The sequence below is a fragment of the Phyllostomus discolor genome, chromosome 15 (genome assembly GCF_004126475.2).
Source record: "Phyllostomus discolor isolate MPI-MPIP mPhyDis1 chromosome 15, mPhyDis1.pri.v3, whole genome shotgun sequence".
Classification (NCBI taxonomy): domain Eukaryota; kingdom Metazoa; phylum Chordata; class Mammalia; order Chiroptera; family Phyllostomidae; genus Phyllostomus; species Phyllostomus discolor.
The window spans coordinates 7,858,300-7,879,217 of record NC_040917.2 but is presented as its reverse complement, the minus strand read 5'-3'; the positions used below and the strand labels follow the sequence as shown (position 1 = coordinate 7,879,217).

Sequence of the window (20,918 nt, the reverse complement as noted above, 5' to 3'; positions counted from 1 at the left end):
AGCAAAACCCCCACAAGTTGTGGAAAAGTCTGTAAGAGAAAATCTGACCACATCCAAGTACAAGCACTTAGTAGGGGTTACTGAGAAATGCTAAAGAAGCCAGGTTGGTACGAGACGTCTCAGGAAGAATTTAAAAACCGTAACATGACTACAGCAGACAGGGTGTTTGACGAGGGGTCCCATTCTCTGGGCAACTCCTCCAGCGGGAAACCTCATCCCTAACGACAGAGAACAGTGAGGTCCTGCTCTGCGTCTGAACCCCCGGGGGCGTAAAGGAAACAGCAGGAGGCACCAATACAAAAGGGACGGCCAAGCCTTATTTTTTTTTAACTGAAAATCTGCTGATTGGACATACATTTCAAGGTTAAACATACAAAAGCAATGCTAATAGTATTTCTTGGTCATTTTCATTTTGCTTCTCTAGGTCCCTCACTCAGCACAGGACTGCTGCCTTGAGTGACAGTGACCAGCAGCGAGAAGGCGGACCCCTGGTCCTAGTGACGCCTAGACACATACAGGAGAAGGGATGCCAGGCAAGCGCACCTGGACGCTGGTACCTGTGACGGCGACTCTCTTGGGCAGAGACAGAGGGCAGCTGCTGAGAGACGCCTGACAGGCCCTGCCCCCCCCCCCCCCCCCCCAGCTCTCAGTAAGATGGAGTTCAGGGTTTCTCTGATCTGTGCCTACCCCCTCTCTTGCTTTGGATTTTTTTTTCTGGTTGCATAAAAAATTGATTAATAATGTCACTTCATCACTGTACCAAATGGCATCTTGCTGCACTGAAAGAAGTGTTCATTACTCAAAAGACCATCTGTCTAAGAGCTCAGCAGAAGGTTTAATAATCGAGATCTAGTGAAGAATGTATGGTCACATTATATCAAGTCAAATATTTACATTTCTCTGTGCTTTAAATATGAACATTCTTATTCAGCCATCCGCAAGTGAGACTTAATTACTAGGCCACTGTGGGGGTGTTTTCACCTTCTGCATTTTCAAGCCAGTGGGGGAATCACAATGAAAGAGTAGCTTTAACTCGAGCAAAGGGGACCGCCGCCCACAAGGGGCTGAGCGACACCCGCACCCAGGCGAGAAACAGCCCGACAGCGGCATCCTTTCCACCCAAAAAGCGGTGAAACAGCATCACACAAATCGGGAAAACAGTTGGGAAAACAGCTGATTACGTCTTTCTGAGCATCAGTAACTGCAGCCACTGTTCCTGACGCTCGGGCCAAAGTCGGGAGCAGCAGCCGTAGCCACGCCAGGCCCCTCTCAAGGCAGCCGATGCCCCGCCCCGCTCCCCGAACCCCAGCCCCAACCTACCACCTGCCCCACACTCCCAGGCTGACAACAGGACCCAGGGCTGGGAAACTCTCCTCCATCCCTCCACCAGCATGAAAACTGTTTCCAAAATGTTATTTAAAATAGTCAAGGATATTTTAAGTAGACTAAAAAGGGGCAATGTGGAGGAGATGCCGCTAAATCAATTCTCCAGGCACCTGTGTAACGCAGCAAGCGTAGCTGAGAACACCAAACAGAATGGTGGCCTGGGAGAAGGGCGAGGACAGTGGGACAGTGAAAAGGACAAGGACTTGGAGGAAAGAAGCCTGAGCTCTCCTCCCTGTCCTCTCCTCCTCCTGGCTGGGCGGATGCCCCCACCACCGGGTGTCCTGGGCCTGCTTCCCACCCGCCAGCGGTGGGATGGGCCCGGTCAAGGGAGATAACCCCACACAGGGGTTTGGGGTCTAACATCACTCCAAAAACAAGTACAACATTAACTCCTCCTCTCGTTCCCTTCACTAGGACCCGAACCAATTCTTTCTCCATCTCTGAGATGAAAAGGCTCGATCTAAAACACTACCTAATCTAAGGTTCCTTACAAATTTAACCTCCCAAGACGGGAAAGAGCCCCGGGCGCTGGCACAGCCGGGGTGACTCTCCAAGCTGTGGGGAGAGGGTGGGGGAGGGGTGGGCGGTAACTACCTAAGGGTGAGCTGCAAGCACTAATCGGAAACAAAGGCAGCAGGACAGCACTGGTGGACAAGCAGCGCTCTCAGCAAGGGCTGCAGGAACCGGGACGAAGCAGAGAAGCTCTGGAGGGGGGTGGGGGTGCCGTGAGATGCAAGGGGTGCCCCCGAGAATGGGGAGAAAAGGGGTGGTGCACCACAGGCTGTGCACAGCCTGATGGCAGGCCAGGGACACGTGGGTGGGACTGGAGCCAGTGAGTCACAGTTAAGCGAACAGCAAAAGCGGAAGCTGGAAAGACCGGTTATCTAGGCCGAAGGGTGAGAGCCGAAAGCCAGGCCAAGGAACTACATCTCGAAAACAACAGGTTTTTAAGCCAGAGGGGGTTTAATTCATATGAAGTATTAAGCCCGGTGCCTGAGAAAGAGAAAGCAGCGCTTTGATGTGAGCATTCGTTAATAACATTAATGACAACGATATGCTTATTGTACATTTGCAGGGCATCATGCTCTGCTCGATTCTGGGGCATGAGCTGACACCGTGGGGCTCGTGCTCTCACCGACTCAAAGGAAATGGTGTCCGACACACACCAGGCAACCAGCAAGGCTTTGCCGAGTGAAGGGTGCACACGTGGATGCTAACGTTATCACAGCAAGCCCAGAGGCGGGGAAAAGGAACGGGAAAATGCACTCCCATGTTTTCATTTATTTTTTTTAGAGGAAGGGGAAGAGAGGGAGAGAAATATTAATCGGCTGCCTCTTGTACATGCTCCCTGCTAGGGATGGAACCCGATGCCCAGGCATGGGCCTGGGAATCGAACCGGGGACCCTTCGCTTTCCAGGTATGACGCCCCACCCACTGAGCCTGTGGGTAGGGCTGCACTTCTGTATGTAACGCCACGTACCGGCACCACAGTGCCAGCCCTGCCTCAGGCCAGCTCGGTGTGGGAACTGGCCAGCCCGCCCCAGGGGAGCCGAGCCGGGGTTCCAACAGGAGCTGTGCCACGGCCCCCACATTTATACTCTCTCCGCTCTGGGCGTCTACTGGGCGTTTCCCTCCCCTTGTAAAGTGTGTATGTTCAAACCCTCTTCTACTATAAAGCTCGTTTTAGGAACCAACCTCCACTCTGCTCTGGGAAGCTTCCTGCCTCAGCTCCCAGGGGTGAACTCCCAGACGGACACGCAGCAGCACAGTCGCCTGGGAGCTGGAGGGACCACCTGTGGGCTCCCTGACGAAGCTCGTCTGCCTGAGGACACAGTCCAACTTCCGTGACCGTGCTCGCTCGTTCACTCGAGCATCCATTACGCCAGAGGTTTTCGATCCCTCTGGTCTCATGGCACACACAAACCAATTACTGAGATTCAGCAGTACACCAAAAACTGTTCTGTTTTCTGCCCATCTGACAAAAAAAAAATAGGTATAATTTTGATTCGCTCACAGCGGACAGCTAATGCGTTGGTTGTTGTCATTTTTTTTTTTTCACTATGAGGGGGACTGACAAAATAGTCAGGCACTGCATGTTTTAAAAATTCTTGCGGCACGCCGGCTGAAAACTGCTGCATTGCACATTCACCAACCGGCACGGCCACGCATGGTGTGTGATGAAAGGCGTTGCGCACGGGCCCCGACTGCAGCCTGTCTGCCGTCTACCCCGGAGGCACGGTTCACGCACAGACCCTCCCACGGCGTCAGGTTCAACTTCACCTCTAAGGAAAGATCTGTTTTTTCCCCACGGAATGCAGGACCTGCACAGGTATTCTATTTTAAAGTCCTATCATCATCTCCTGTTTGTGCCTCCTCGAGATGGATGCTAACCAGTCCTAAAATGACCTGACTGCGGCCCCCGGAGGGAAGAAGGAGACGTGGGCAGCTCAGACACACGACACGGCACGGTGGCGGCAAGCGTGCCTGAGCCTCGGTGCCAGGACACAGCCGTCCGCCAGCGACGAGGGGCTCACGCGGGACGGGGTCTGGGCAAGCGGCTGCGCTCCGAGAGATGGTCATGGAATAAATATTTACATTCGAAGTTCTATTTTTAACGAACCTACTTTAATCTGGCCTCTGAAATACCACGGCCTTCAACAGGCAAACTCTTTCCACAAGGCTGCCCTAAGAATAGTTTCCTTTCTCCCTCCCCGGGAGGCCGCTGGGACTTCCCCACGGTGTGCTGCTCTGATGGGACTGAAACAGTTCTTACTTAAGCGGCCCGCACTGTTTTCATGAGGCCCACTGATCTTGACCCGGCGGCACACGTGGGGATGCTGCTTCCTAGAAATGCGATCCACGCCCAGCGTGGCTGCTGCACGCTGGGCCCCGCAGCTGTCGCCAGGGAGCTGGCTGCGGCTCCTAGGCGTTCCACGGAGGCTGTCAGTCTAATTTCATCTAGCGGACTAAAAAGGCTCAACTATTTTTATTAAAATAACAATCAGGAAATAATTTCCAACGAGGAGAGCCTGAGCAAGCACGCGTCTGTGCCCCACACAGATGTGTCTGTAATTAGCAAAATCAAACATCCCCGTTTTTTCTGTGAAGCATTTGGCTTCTCTTCCTTCCAATAAGTCCCTATGGAATAAAAGCAAAGGATGTCAAACCACACACTGAGTTTACAAATTTATGGACAGTCATTAGTCAATCCTGGCAGAGACTTTTACTTTGACACTAGACTCGGTGCAAACACCCGGGAGGCGTGTGGTCCCACCACTCTGGCGGCAGTACTGGACGAGCAAGCCGCGCCTACGCCACACGAACAGAGCCACCCAGCGAAACACGTCTGCCCTGCGGTTCGGCTACCCTGGGCCCAAGCCTGAACAGAAAGACTCCAGACCCAGCACTTGCCCTGCACACGAAGTGAGGCCTGGGTGGGAAAGTGGCTGTCCCTGGAGAAATGTCCAGTGACTGGACTGCAAGGCCCCACTCTGACCTGTCACCCTGTCATGGTGAGCACAGCCAGGCTCACTTCTCATCAGGACTCCCAAAGACGGTGCAGACTCGAACCCAACGCCACTGGCTGCAGAGCCTGAAACCGCCCCACCACAAGCTGGCTCAGTTCAGTGAGATACCAGCAGACCCCGGCAACCGGACGGCTGGCACGTAACCCGACTCTTCCAGCTCCAACAGAGCCCCCAGCTGCCAAATGTAACCCAATAATCAGCATGAGTGAGGCTAAAGGTCTGGGCCAGGCCATCGGCCTCCCAGAAAACAAAAAAGAGCCAACCTGCCCACTCCACTCTGTGCAAATGGCAGGTAAAAAGGACAGCGAGAACAGCAGGGGGCGGAGGAGTTTACCCTCTCGGTCCTGGACACCACAAAAGGCACCCCTGAACAAACACTCTGTGAATGCTCTATCACAGAAAAACGGGCATGCTGGGGGAGGGAGGGACCCATCCGTCAGCGGGTGGGAACTCACAGGGTCTTGGCAAGAAAGTTGCTTCCCTAGCTACCTGGACACCGCGACCATGCCCTTAAATAGCATTCTGAAGGAAAGGCACGCCGAGGTTAACCCCAAAGACTGTCAGCATTCAAAGTCCACCCACACTTGGTGACAGCCCCCAAATGGCCAGCGCGGGATTCCTCGGAGATGATGTCAGGCAGCATGAGCACTCGGTCCCTCTGAGGCACCTGCCCCAGGAACTCAGGGCCCCCCGGACTGCCCGAAGACGAGGCTGGCCATCGCTCAAGCTCCTGCCGCTGCCGGTTCTGAACACTGACAGGAATAAACGGAGCTAAACTGAGCTTCCGGCCCCGGAGTCCTGCTGGCAGCCCCCAGCCCCCCATTCCCCCAGCAGGCACTTCATGCATTGGAGCTCGTTGCTGCTGCTGCTGGTGCAGATGCTGCTGCTAAAACAAAGACACCCAAATAATGCATCTCATTTACATTCTTGAAAAGCAATACTGAATTCCAGTGGTTCTCCGTTCTTCCCTTCCTCGAGTGACAAGTTCAGCACGGCAGTGAAGATGAACCTTGTAAAAGTGCCCCAACGCCACCGCCACGCTCACAGGCTGGAACTCAGAGGCAACTAGTGATGGCACACAGACCTCACTCAGGCTCAGTCCACAAGTCTGTGGTCCCGGAAAAGCCAACGACGGAGACAGAGACAAGACACGCTCAGAAGAAATGTGTCACCGGGAGCTGTCTTCCATGTCACTGGAGAATCTCTGAACTTGGCTTTGTAGAACAAGGCATCTCCACCCCCCCACCCCCCCACAGGCAGTCCAAAAGCAGAACTGGAGGGCTGCAGGCTGAGTCTGCAAAATAACAGATAAGAAAACTTACCGAGAAGGAGATAAAGTGTATGTTTGAAAAAAGTTTATTTCGTCTCACTCAGTTTCTCAGACCCAGACACCAAATCCCAGTAAGTACAGGGTGCGGGAAATCGGAAGGACCGAGAGAGACCCCAGCCTGCAAGCCCACATGGCGACAGCCCTGGTACAGGAATGAGGCATGGAGCGAAGACCCCACACCAGCACAGGTGACTCCCACCTGTCCTCCAGCAGTCACAGGTGAGGGACACGTGTTAAAGGCGCAGCTTGCAGACCCCGGCACAGAAGCAGGTGGGAGGCCGGCATGGCACAGTCCCTGTCCAGTCCATGGTGCTGGTGCTGTTTCCTGCACTGGTCTCGTTTCTGTCACACAGACAGGAGGTGTGCAGGGAGGACAGGAGGGTGTGACACTGAATGCTTGCGTGGGCCTGGCTCCCAGGAAGCATTCCACTGGGCTGGCCAAAACTCCGTTGTTTTTCCGTAAGATGGCTTTAGTGGCGCTTAGTTGTCTTCAACTTCATTCGAAACAATTTTGTTAAGATTGTACTGTGACAGCTGCCATATCAGCATGCTTTAAAAAACAAAACACTTATAGCCCTGGCTGGTGTGGCTCAGGGGATTAAGCTCTGGCCTGCTAACCAAAAGGTCACAGGTTCAACTCCCAGCCAGGGCACATGCCTGGGTTGCAGGCCAGATTCCCAGGAGAGGGGAGCATGAGAGGCGACCACACATGGATGTTTCTCTCCCTCTCTTTCTCCTTCCCTTCCCCTCTCTCTAAAAGTAAATAAATAAATAAAAATAAAATTAAAAAACACTTATAAAAATTGGTGAGTTTTTGTGTAGACAGTTTAATATTGAAGATGCAAGAAAATATGCAACATTTTTGGCATTTTATGCTTTATTATTTCAAGAAAGGTAAAAATGTAACTGAACTGCAAAAAAAGATGTGTGCAGTGTACGGAGAAGGTGCTGTGACTGATCGAACATGTCAAAAGTGGTTTGCTAAGTTTTGTGCTGGAGATTTCTCGCTGGACAGTAGGGTAGACCAGTTAAAGCTGATAGTGTTCAAAATGAGACATTGAGAACAATTAACGTTATACCATTCAGGAGAGAGCCTGACATACTCAAACTATCCAACATACTCAAACAGCGACATACTCAAAATATCCAAATGAATAGTTACTGGTGAAAACAAAAACTGTGGGGTTTTTTCATGGGAAAACTGAACGAACTTTTTGGCCAACCAATGTGTTATGTAAGCCGTCCCATGACGTCGGAATTGGTGTCACTGTTGAATGTGCAGTGAGGGGCTCGGAGAGCGAGGGGTAGGTGTGTAATTTCACGCAGCCACGGGTGTAGAGAAATGCCCTGTGCTCCCTCGCACGCCTGCCCCTTACTCCCCGAGCCCACAGCACACTCGGCCCCACCAAGGGGTGGCTCCAACCATCCGTCCCGTAGTCTTCCACCGAGCCCCTGCCCACCGAACCCCAGGAACTACGGATTTGTGGTGTTGCCCCAGAACATCCTCCCTCCGTCTCCCGCCCCAGGTAAGCCACAGCACTGTCCTCTCCGGTGTTCCGGCGGACACCACCCAGCAACGTGACCACCACTTCTGCCCAGGGTCGTCTCTCTTCCTAAACTGAGACTCCAGAAACCAGAGCAATCTGTTCAGTTTTGTCTTCTCCCACCCTGCCTCACGAGGTCCCGGCACAGGGAAGGTTCAGAAGGATGACGTCGGCCAAATGAAACACCCCCACCAGCCGGCCCGGAGCTGAGGTGTCAGCGGGCCCCCCACACCCCGTGCTGACCCGACAGCGGCTGCCTCACGGCCACTCGGGAGGTAAGTCATGCGTTTAAACATTTAGGCGGAATATTTTTAAATAAATTATTACATTACATCAACAAAGCACTGTTGGTATGGATGATAAGCCAAAACAAAGAAGCAGCCTTAACGGAAAAGGTGACAGTGTTGTGCAAAGAGAACCACCACCCCCCAACCCCCAGGAGGTCACCTGCCCAGGGTTCATCTAATAGTCTTCCCCAGGGAGCTCACAAATAAGATGGAAACTTTAAGGAGTCTCCCAGTCTGCAAGAGGCGACTGTATCCTCAGTAATGGCAACATGTGATTAAAGAAAGTTTTGGTCAGGGAATGGGGACGTGGAAAAAAAGAATCCTGGCACAAATGTTGGCATCCAGGGAAAAGGACCCTCAGCCAATGGACGATCTTCTCCAACATCATCCTTGTGAATCCGGCAACTGTCCCAATCGCTCATCTCCCTGCTCCGACTGCAAGCAAGCAGCCCTCTGACCCCGCCGCCCCCAGACAGAGCACGTGGGGCTGAGAAGAGGCCGGCGTGCAGGCTCCCATGCTGGCTGTATTTATTTCTGTACATGACTAGGCAGACATTCTTGTTACACACTCAGGTTAGCGAGCTCAGTTAATGCGATTACGGGTCTCAGAGACGGATCCACTTCAGTGCACTGAAAAAAAAAATCTTTTTTGAATGCCAAACTATCATTAGTTTGTGCCAAGTGGAGAACAATTTACTGAGCAAGACTCAAAATAGTTCAGCTTCACCGGTACTAAATTAATAACGCCTTGGCGCGGCTGAGGCAAATCCCTGCAAAATTTAATTTGCAAAAACCAGCCTGAGGCTACCATGATGTGAAATTCACTTGCTGTGTTCATGTCACACTCTAGACTCCTCACCCCGCTAGCGGGCAGGTGATCTCCAGCACGTGAGGCAGGGGAGAGCCGGACTTCACCCAGCAACCCAGGCAGCGGCCCTCTGAGTGTCCGCGGGCCAGCGCTACACAGAGGCCAGGCTGCGTCCACTCTTCTCCCTGCGCAGGGCTCTCTCAGGGGTACTGGCATCTCACTGAACAGACAGACACTTTCTCTCACACCTTCATACAGAAGGGGCGCACTCAACATGGGCGAGTACTATCAGTCAGACACCTCCAGCTCTATCTAACACACACAGGGCGTTCGGGGCACCGCATCTGGAATGGCCTGGCTAGCCGTGCGACCCCTCTGTGGCCAGGTCCGTGGTCCTGAGACCTGGGGTGGGCATCTGTAAGATAAATGCATTCAACGTTCGAGCCCGAAAACACTGTTTTACAAGGACCACGAAACATTTGTGCAATAGAAGAAGGCTCTAACAAAAGCACGCTAAAAGATACATAGAGAATGTCCACAACTATACAACACAGCCAGACACACCTATTCATAGAAAAAAGACGAAGAAAATTCTCCGAAGCTGTTACTGAGTGTTTTCTTTGAGTTTTAGCACTTGGGGTGATTTTATTTCCTTCTTTCTATCCAGGTATTATGGATGGAGTACATACTTTAATGGGGATACCCGTCATTACACAAAGCTGCCTTTGAAAACAAACATAAGCATCCACCAATGTATCAATAAATGAAGGTGTATGTATATTAGAGGCAAACTCTGTTTTATTGTGTTTTGCAGATATTGTGATTTGTTACAAATCGAAGCTGAGACTCTCTACCACTAAAAGGATTACAAGTCACTGAAGGCTCAGATGATGGTTAACGTTTTTAGCAACAGTGATTTTTAATTAAGGTACGCACATTTTGGACACAATACGACCACACACTTCGTAGACTACAGTCTACGGTGTAAACACGACTTCCGTGCACACTGGGAAACGAGAACTCAGGCGACTCACCACACTGACACACCTGCTTCCTTGTGCTGGCCTGGCACACGCCCGCCCCGCAGTCTCCCCGAGGCAGGACCACACTTGACACCAGGAAGCTGCCCTACCGCAGAGCGAGCTCCGAGGCCCCCACAAGTGGCCACTTCGACGCAGATGTTAGTTGACTCTGTCCCCTCACCAGGGGACGGCAGAAAGTCTCTGGGACCCAGGGCGGGTAATATCCCCACGTCAGCAAATCTGCCTGGAACAGACTTCCTTCCCCTCGGTTCCCCTAGCCCGTTCCTGCCTTTTCTCCCCCGCCTCACCTGGGATCTCTGGGACACATGGAATTCGGGACTTCCACGGCCCACAGAAGAGCTAGCTAAGAACAGAATCATTTATCCCTTGGCCAGTTCTGCATTCCCAGCAAAGAAACTGAGTTTGAGTTGAAAAAGGAAATGAAATAAATGTCCCCCACCCCCACCCCGTGACGATGGTGGCATCATTGTAACCTGCAACTGCATTTTCCCATCCATCGGACCAGCGGGACAGAACCCCGTAACTACTTCCTGCCCCAAACCATATCCCAAACCAGGCAGTTGATGGCAAATCTGTAATTGGGTCATCAGTAAGTTACTTAACCAAATAATAATTTTGAAAGAAGCCACTATTCCCTGTCAATCACGTGTCCCACTGGTCTTCCAGAGAACCCTTGGGACTATCATATTTAATTCAGAGTCTTCTCTTTCGAGTTACCCGCCTACCAGGTCAACCAGTTCTCACAGATCCCCTAACAAGCGTGCCATTCCTGAGAGACAGGCAGGTGTCTGACAATGGCTCTGTCTTCCTGGAAAGGGGGCTGCCAGCCGCTGTTACTGGCCAGCCTGGCCCGCAGGAAAACCTCCCCAGCTCTCCTGACTGCGAGCTGACAGATGTGGGCAGGAGGGGCGGCCCCGGGCCGAGGGTGGCCCAGGCCCTGGCCGGAGGCCTCCAGCCCGCAGGAGACTCGCTGATGCCGCCTCCCCCACAGCAGAGCCTCCCTGACAGCGGCCCATGACGCGGCCAGGAATGTAAGCTAAGTGGATGCAACCTCTCAGAGGGAGCCATCGTAAGTGGTACTATTCCTGGAAAAATAACAAAATGGAAAGAAAGCCTGGACAATAAGATATGTAAATTACCCAGCTGAAGCTACCGAATTCTAGAACCCAGATACTTATGAGGAGGGGAAAAAAGTAAAGGAAAGCAGTGCAGTGATTTTCAGCTACAACTTCAGATCAGAATCCCGAGCTGGTATTTTCATAGAGATAAAAGGGGGCTTTGAGAGCATTAAGCTCTCATTCATCAAATATTAAGCATCTGCCAAGCGCCAAGCATACTGGGACTGTTCCGCACTTGTGCACACTTACAAAAAGGGTCAGTCGGTTCTGCGCACCGTTCCCTCCGAGACGGAGCACACTCTCCGTGTCAATAAGATAAAGTCAGTCAACTAATACAGGTTCCTGGGCCTCCGCCCCCTCCACCTAGACTCTCTTCCCAGCCCCACCTCTCCATCCATCAGATACAAGGACGCACGAGCCAGCCTGAGAGCTCCCTGTCCCGCTCCTGCTTTGTGAAGGGAACTGGCTAAGGAGCCCATCAGCGTGCAGAGGTGCCCAGAGCACCCACTCGGCACTGACGAGAGACCAAGACCAGGGAAGAACTCGACAGCCACCTTTCCGCATCCGAGAATGTGGACTGGGCCTCTTATTCGTCACCTGTGCGTTTGGTCCTGGCCCCACGCCCCTCCCTGTCACGGGCACACAAATACAGTCTCCAGGAACAGGAACGGAAAATGCAAAACAGCAATCTGCATGCCTGCGTCAGGATTCAAAGCTCAATGAACCTTCTGGTCACTTCTGCAACCTCTACATTCTCAGTACAAGAGTGGATGGAGGAACCATCTTTCCTCTTGACAGACAGGTCTTAAGTGTGGCCCTGGGCCAGTTTCTTATCACTGCTGAGCTTTCAAAGTCTCACCTACAGCATGAAGCTCTGGTTCCCAAACCTTCAGGGGCCCTCACAGACAGCTGCATCAGAAGGACCTGGAAGATAATTCCACTCACACGCCTCCGCCTTTACCTAGGGGCGGGAGGATAAGGGACCCCAGGGCAGCCCGTGAAGTGGGCCTGGAAACGGGTGTCTCTCCAAAGGCCACAGGCAGGCGAGTGGCTCTTGCTGTGCAGCTTTGGAAAGTCTAAGCCCCTCCAGGGCTGGAGAGAAAGGGGGGGGCACTCGCCACCGGGAGGGCCCCTCTGGCTCAGCTTCTCTAACAGACTCTGAGAGAACAACTATGGCAGGAACTGCATTAGCTGCCTAGGTCAGCCACACATCCCCAAAGAGGCGAAAAGGGCGTGGGGCCCTGGAGAGACACCAAGGAGAAGAGATGGGACTCAGGGGAAAATGCACGCTCCCCCGATGAGCCAGGTGAGGGCTGTCCTCCAGGGGTGACAGGCCCCCAGCAGCATGCGTCAGAGGCCGAGGAGAAGCAGCAATCTGTGACGCCGCCAAGAGAAAGGAGTCCTGTTGGGGGCGGGAGGGGGGTGGTGGAGCCTAGAGGAGTCTGTCCCCTCCCTGAGTACCACTGGAGAAAACCCTTGCTCGCCGACTGTCCAGCTGAAATCCGTGTGGGAGCGATCTCTGTGAAGATACGGACTGGAAGAAGGCAAAGCTACCCGGCAGTAGTTCTATTACACTGCCTGCTTCTGCACTTTAATGCAGGGCGACAGGGTGAAGGAAGAAAAGAATCATAAACAACATCCAATCTGTTCCGTGGGCACATTAAGGTATCCCGTTATTTTACGATGAGAGATTGTTTTTCTGTTGCAACTACGAGAACCTCCTGTTCCCGCCTCCCCGTGGACGGGTGCTCGTTTCTCAGAACGGACGGGGGCCTGGGAAGCTCTAATGGAGTTAAAACAACAATTAGTACTGGCTTGACCTGTTCCGTGCAGCAGACCTGGACCCAGAGATGCCCTCAGCGAAATAAAACACATCTTTTCAGACACAGGGCAGAGATTCAAGAACCAAAACATGCTTCACGGATTCACTTTCCCCCCCAGCACTACTAACTGTGCATAGTTTAGCATGTTGGAAAAGGAAGAGGAGACGGAATAAAAATGAACAACCCAACAGGCACCTGCGAAGCGACGTGTCCGGAGAGCCAGGGCATTGCAGAGAGCTGCGGGGGCAGGGGGCGCCACCACCTGTCACACTGCCCAGCCGCTGTGTTTTCCAGCTGGGCAGCCTCTTTCTAAAGAAGAAACAAAAAACCCTCCCCGCCTGAACTGTGAGGCTGGAGAGCCTACTTGTAACCCAGACAAAGCCAGCAGCTTCCAGAGGTTAGCCTTCTATAAACCTATTGTGTGGGCGAGGGCCTAAAAATAGCACGGTCCGGGAGGCAGGTGGCACCGAGAGTAACTCCTGCGTACTATGCCACTGAACAACAGACACGGGAATGATGGGAGGGGACATCAAAACGCCCAGGCTGAGCCTAAGCCCCATGGTCGGTCACCTCCCTCCCTGGGCTCATCCTGGTTCCTCACCTCGTCCAAACGCCCAGCAAACCTGACAGCCACACAGGAAAGGGGGGAGGGGTGGGGGGACTGGAGCCACAGTGTCCGCAGTGCTCACTGCCACTTCCCAGACGCGGAGGGGAGGGGAGGATCGCACTGTAACTGACGGAGGTGACGATGGCACCGTAACGACTGAGTGTGGCCCTCTCGCCTCTCCTTACACTGAGGCAGAGTTCTCAGCCTTCACTGCCTATCACGCCCAGCTGGGGAAGTGTTTAAAAATACAGATGTCAGAAATTCAGTTTCCAGTTCGGTTTCTAAGTATTAGGCACAGCTATTTTTGAACAGCTTCTCGAAAGGCCCGGATGGGTGGCAGCGCCGAGAACCACTGCTTACAACAGCCAAGGCAGTCGGGCCAAGTCAGGTCCACCGCCCTGGCGGAGAGGCAGGCCGCAAACATTGGCGGGGCCGGGGTGAGCACCAGGGGTGGGGCCTGGCACGGACTGGCCACCAAGGGGCCACCAGCGCTGGACAGAATACCACTCAGGGCAGATACGATCATAAGGGTGTGAAGAATTAAAACCTGAACTGGAATACTCTTTAATCCCCAACTTTAAGTTATCATCTGCCTTTCCTTCTCTAATATATGTATAAAGAATTCTACCTTGGATTTTTATCGTGGGGTCAAGGACAAAGCTAAGCTGGGGAAAGCAACGACAGGGCCTTAACAGAGTTTAGCTGGTGTTTCAGACAAAATCAGAAGGCAGCAAACAGCTCTGTTATTATAAGCATTGCTTTGCTGAATTCAGATAAAAATCTCCTTTTGCCAGTATCAAAACCGTGGCACCCTTTAAAAGACCGAGTCAATGCCCAAGGCTGCACCAAGTTACTAATCTCACAGCCCGGACAGCATTGTAAAAGGACGGTTCTTCCGAGTTCCTGTCACTAAATCATACTAACACCACTGAGTCCATTTGCCAGATGGTTTTATTGTTGTGGTTTGGTTTGGTTTTGTTTGTACAAATACATGGGAGCCGGCGGGGCACTGGATGTGGCTGGAACTGGCTTCCTCAGGTGGAGGTGTGGCCCCGGCCGGGACAGCCTGCACCTGCCAGGCAGGGAGGACAGAGCACCTGCCGGGGGCGTCACACAGCCTTGGAACAGAAGGCGCTCACAGCCGCCGGGAAGCCTCATCACGGCACCGAGTACAGGAGAGTCAGAGGACCTGGTCTCGGACACCTGTCCCCTTGGTTCGTAGATAATCAAACATAAAACTCAGCACAATGCACTGCACGTGTGGACTCTCCCTTCTCTCTCTAAACGAACAGTTTGGAAGGGGTGACTGCCATGCCTTCATTTCCGTTGTGCCTCCAGGTGTGAGGGGGACCCAGTGACTCAAGATCCCAAAGCCTCCTGGATGGCAGAAATGGCAGAAGGGCTGTGGGAGCTGGGAGTGACTTTCAAAATGGGACGGTTCCTCGGCGTCTTACCAGACACACGAGGCTCATTTCCAAGCCAAGTGCTTTTATCGAGGAAAAACAGTTACTTGACTTCAGAATCAAAATCTTTACACTACCCATTGTTCCTCGTTGAATGCTTCCTTTATGCAATCTTCCACTGATATCCCCTCCAGAGAAATGTTTAATAAAACAAACAAACAAAGGAAAGAACGCAAGGCGTGCTGAGACTTAAGTTACAAAATTACAATGCGCTTTGTGGAAAGCCTTCCGGCTTCCAGGCTCAGGAGCCGGGCGGGCATTCGCTGCAGCTTCTCACTCGGCAATGCACCGAGTCCTGTCTTTGTGACGTGCGCTGTGACGTCTTTCACATAGAAACGCTGTGGAAGGCATGCAGAGTCGGGCCGTGTATCTCACGCATTGTGTATGACAGTTCAGAAGTGTCGCTTCACATTCAATCACATTCCCTGTCAGTCACACTCACCGCCCTTCCCAGGTCACGCAGCATCAGCATTTAAACTAAGAATCTGCCTAAGCTGAAGAGTCGGCTAATCAGGAAACCATTCCGACTCTATGACACTCGGGGGCAAGTGTGCTCGAGGGGCTCAGTGCTTCCAGTGGGGCGTCGGCCACAAAGAGGGCGTTCATTCAATATTCGTGTGAGGATCAGAACACACAAGGATTGTTTCACATCATTCTTGTGCACATTCTTAAAGCTTCGTTAGGGTTCTGTCTGGTCTTGTACAATAGCAGTATGTGTATCTTTATGAGTGATCGATAGGGTATATGATGTTATCAATATAATCGTGCAAACTCTTCTTTTTGGTTCTTGTCATCTCTACCTGCAGAAAATAAGATCACATCCCCAAATCTCGGTTAGATAAGACCACCTGGATGACCCAGTCTTCTCCTGCGGTCACCTGCCCCGGGGAGGCACAGGTGAGTGAAAGCCCCGCCTCTCTAGGTTCCATAAATAGGTAACCTTGAGCAAATCATTTAATCTCCCAGGGCCTCGGTGTCCTTCTTTTTAAAACGTGGCTAGCAATACCTACTTCCAAGATCTGTTGCGAGTGTGAACAGGTGAGGCACTAACACATGTGCCACATAGTAAATCGCAAGCAAATAGCGCTGCCATAATGTGCAATGATAATTATTAGGAGGAGGAGAGAACGGCTTGCAAAAATACTGCAAACAAGACCAATCCATGAAGTGTGATGAGGCTGATCAGTTTCAGTTTGGGAACAAGTACCAGTAACGTAACAAACCTAGAGCACGTGTTACTTATGCAACTAGACAGAACCATAGTGGTAAGAACAGGAATCGGAATGAAACGAGGGAACAGGAAGGAACCAAGGTACCAAGAAAAGGGCACCTTCCCGTGTCCATTCAGAAAAATAATTCCAAGTGCAAAGCCAACTTTCTGAGTCGGACCAACAAAGATCAGTCCACCAAAAAGCAGATTGCAGGACCCGTCGAGTCAAAGGCTAAGTCCACTTCCTTCAGGTGACGGCCTCGGGGGTGGGGGGCTCTCCGGGGCCGGGGGAGGCCGTGGAACCCGCGGCACAGGAGGAGAAAGGGGGCTTGTGGGTCAGGCTTTGCTCAGCCTGCCCTACACCCTCAGGGCCTCACCAAATTCTCCTACCTGTGCGACCGTATGCAAACCCATCAGATTACCTTTCCAAGTATTGTTTTTGCTCCGATAAAAGACACCAAAAGGTGCACGTCTACACGTGCCCCTTCGCACACTCAAGCATGTGTGCTGAGGCCTATGATGTGCATCCCGGCAGCTCAGAGGCCCAGGGTCATCTCAGCTTGGCTCATGAACATCCCCTACGCCCGATGGTGACGGCGATCGAATCTTTATTGGAACTGTTTGCACACACTCTTTCTTCCCGGGTAGAGCATACACTCTTGACAGGGAAGGGCCACATTTTAGCCACCCTGCTTCCCTGGGCACTTAACAGAGTGCACCACTCACACAGAATGGCTCGGTAATGATATACGGAACTAAACCTCCCTCCAGGACGCACCGACAGGAGAGCCTAGGCGCTCTCCCCTGAGGTCTTCGGGTTTTAAGATCAGTTGCCTGAGGCAGCCACCCTTTCTAAATCTTCCTAGTAATGGGATATGAAGTGAAACCTTTCAAACATGGTCTGCAAAATGTTTCTATTGACCCACTTTAAACTCCAGGAGGATAAGCAGCAAAAGGGCGCGCCCAGAGAACCGATGCGAGGTCCCCCGGGTGTTTTCCGTGCAGGCCAGTGCGTGGCCCAGTGTCCACGCTCCCGAGTTAGGGGTCAAGCGCAGGTTGGGACGTGGTCTTAACAGACGGCCCCCTGCTGCCGTGAGCCAGCAAAGGACTGCCACCCCGGCACTGTGCCCAAGCAGACGGATCCAGCAACGCTACTGTTTCTTCAGAGACTTGGGCAGGACAATGAGCAACGTATCAGTCCGAGAGCGTTTTAAGTAAATGGAGTTACATTATGTATGCAACCCCCACCCCCTGGCCAGAGGTTCCTTCAAGTGCTAGAATTCCATGAGCCTTATGAAATTGGCTAAAAAGGATAAAGGACAGGATTGTAAGAAGCCTAGCACCCCTGCCAATGCTTATTTTGATTTCAAAAAGGTAGAGGGTTGAAGGTCACGTGGAGAGCAGAGCAGGAGAAACGAGATGTTCCAGCCTTTAAAAAGGCACCTTTCCCATAAGGAAATGTCTAAGGAGTTCAAGATTCTTATCAGAAGCCGGAAGGCTGAAATACACAGCGCTGCAGCAAATGGTACCAGCCATCTCGGAAAACTCCATTCATGTTTGTGTTTACGATTTTCAAATCCCAAGACCCTTCACTAAATCTCTGTCATTCATTTCCAGCCAAAGCTCGGTTGACAGTTATGTAAGTCTACACACAAGCATTTGGTTAGTGAGAGCCAAATGCTTCGACGGGGATTGAACAGAGTATATCCACACAATTAAAAACAGTACTTCAGCCCTGGCTGATGTGGCTCAGTGGATTGAGTGCCAGCTTGAGAACCAAAGGGTAGATTCCCTGTCGGGGCAACATGCCTGGGTTGCAGGCCAGGTCCCCAGTAGGGGGCGCATGAGAGGCAACCACACATTGATGTTTCTCTCCCTTTCTCCCTCCCTTTACCTCTCTCTAGAAATAAATAAATAAAATCTTTACTATATATATATATATATATATATATATATATATATATATATATCATTAAAAAGAATAAGTACAAACTACCTAAATGTTGACAATGGAAGGATCTCTACACTACATAGGTAAGTGGGAGAAAAAGCGACTCACAAAATAGTATGTATTAAACAACCCCAGTTTTGTTTTTGGCTTTGAAAAAAGTATACTTCTTGCGAGCACAGAAAACGCAGCAGCCGGCTGTGCCGTTGTTCTGCGTCTGGGGGAGGTGTCCACGGTGAGCCCGGGGCCCACCCGAGCCCGGAGAACCTCCTCCAGAAAGCCCTGGCCGCCTCCAGCCCGCGCCGTCCACCCACCGCCTTCCTCCTGTGAGGTTCGGAGCAAGCCACCCTCTGTAGCATTTGGGTCCTTTTAAGCCAAAGACAACCGAGACCCTGCGGGCTCAAGGGAAACACCTGCCTCCCCTTAACTGCCCAGAAGAGTTCAAAAGAAGAGGCTTGCCCAGAGTAAGAGCTATCACCAGAAATAACATCCGTGACCCATCTACATGGCAGAGAAAACCCCTGATTATTGAACACCTGTTCTTCCCGCTGCCTCGACCTCCCTCCCTGAGCCCCCCAGGTGCCTCCCTCAGCCTGGGCTCTGGATGCCAGATACACCATTTGCCCTTTCTGCCTCCAACCCCTCCTGCAGGCTGGGCGCCCAGATGCGCATGAGTAATTAAATGTGGTCGTTTTCTCTTGTGGACCCGCCTCCGGTGGATTTGAGTGTTAGGCCAGCCGGAAGCACCGTGAAGGGTGGAGGCAAGGGTCTTCCTGCCGGCGCTCACAGCGGCCTCCTGGCACCGGCACACCTGCCGTACCACACTCCTCCACCAGGACGGCGCTTCAGGCAGCCCTTCTCCTGCCCCTACACTCGCACGCTGCCCTCTAATCAAGGGGCGCTCATGTACCGATGTCCAAACCAGTTTTTAAAAACGGCATCCACTAAGCAGAGGAAGGGACACTCACAGGGCCTGCTAGCAATGCCCTCTGTCGCTCCCGACTCAAGCGATCCCAGAGCAGAAGCACCGCTCGCCCACGTTTGCCTCACCCACCTGCCATGGGGAGTGAAGAAGCCAAACCTTGAGCCAAGGGGAACAGAAACAACCTCTAAAGAAAAACCCATCAACAGGACACATTCCAAAGCCTGAGTGCTGTCTTGGGGGAGGGTGCCTACCTCGGGGAGGACGGCAGGTCCCACGCTCACGACCAGGAGCAGGTCCTAGGAGAGAAGAGAGAGACGGGTCAGACGGCAAAGAGGTCATGGGCAGCAGCTTTCAAAGTGTGTGCATGTGTGCGTGTGTGAGGAGGGGGCCGGGGGCTCCTGAGACGCTTCCAGGGGTCCACCGGGGCAAAGCCACTTCCACAAGGAAGCCGAGCCATGACTGACCCATTCCTCTCCTCTCTGGAGGGTGAGTGACAGGTCACAGGACAAAGGACATGGGAACCAAGTCGCACTCTCTTGAACCAAAGAGAAGAGGGATCTGTGCGAATGCAAGACGTCACTCTCTGCATTCATCTTCGGGGGGCGGGGGTGGAAGATGGTGATTCTCATACAGCGTGTTCTTTAAAACAAGGTGTGAAGGGGTTGTAGCCACTTAAAATAAATGAAAAGTTTTAAACTTCTCAATGTTGACTCCAGTATCACAAATATCAGCAGAGACAAGCCACATAATCCACAGCTCTTCGGGGCCCTCAGTGATTTTTCAGTGTCAAGGCGTGCGAGACCACAACTCCAAGCGCACACACTGTGGTGTGGATTTCAGCAATAACCTCTTCGAAACCGCAGCAGCCCTGCACGCAGCCCGTGCATCCAGGCAGGACGCAGCGTTGACCGCACCCCAGGGCTCGGCCACACTCTGCACGTGTTATTTCCAAATGCACACGCTCCTGAGAACTGCCCTTCCCACCCCCTGGAAGAGGGGACCGGTTAGCCACCCATAGAGGCCCAGCCAGGTACACAATGTGGGTGTGAACGCAAGTGCATGGTCTTTCCATGGTGTCGCTTTTTAAGATGGCAATCACGCGCATGTCTGCCAACGACTGGGGAGTGAGGCGTGCAGGGCGCTCCCACCCCTAACTGATGTCACACAGACGCACGCACGCCGCCGCAAGCTGTGCACGGCGCATCAGAAACGCTGTCGGCATGCTCCCCAAATGCTTGCAGAGCCCTGCACTCTGCCTCCTGTGAAGGCAGACCCCGTACAGAGGGTGCCCCGCAATAGCCCCGTTACACCCACGGTCCCAGGGATAAATCACGGGGTCACCTGTGAAGGCGGCCATCCTTGGAGTGGCTTTGGAAAGCCCACCTATTCCATCTGTCTCCATCTTTATGAAACACAAAACACTGATGAAGATGCCAATTATTGGTCCCGCGGCTGTATCTGAGTCTACGGTTATGTGCAAGGGTAAGGGAGGGGAAGAGAGTCTCAATAACATAACCTGTGCATCCAATAGAGCCAGTTCTGGACACAGAGATGTAACACATAGTGGGGCAAGCTTCTCGAAAAACGAGACACAGAATTACGCTCCAGCAATTCCACTTTGGGGAGTGGACCCAGAAGAACTGAAAGCCCAGTTTTGAACAGATATTTGCACGCCCATGTGCAGCACTGTTCACCACAGCTAAAAGGTGTAATCAACCCAAGTGTCCATCAACAGCTGGACGAATAAACAAACTGTGGTACATCCAACAACTGAATAGTTTCAGGCCTAAAAAGGAATGACATTCTATCACATGCTATAACACGGATGCGCCTGGAAGTCATCATGCTGCGCGCAATAAGCCGGACACAAGGCAAACACGGCGTGATCCCACTTACAGG

The 20,918-nt window shown here is 52.4% G+C and overlaps 1 protein-coding gene across 3 annotated transcripts in view; it reads right to left on the bottom strand.

Annotated features, from left to right (window-relative positions):
* Nucleotides 1-20,918, bottom strand: part of SIPA1L2 (signal induced proliferation associated 1 like 2) — a 192,258-nt gene that overhangs the window by 126,193 nt on the left and 45,147 nt on the right. For 2 of the 3 annotated variants that reach the window (XM_036016119.1, XM_036016121.1), the window contains exon 2: nucleotides 19,271-19,315. The exons of the other annotated variant lie outside the window; for it this stretch is intronic. The gene's annotated coding sequence lies outside the window, so the exon portion shown is untranslated. The remainder of the gene's footprint in view (nucleotides 1-19,270; nucleotides 19,316-20,918) is intronic. 3 annotated transcript variants of the gene reach the window in all.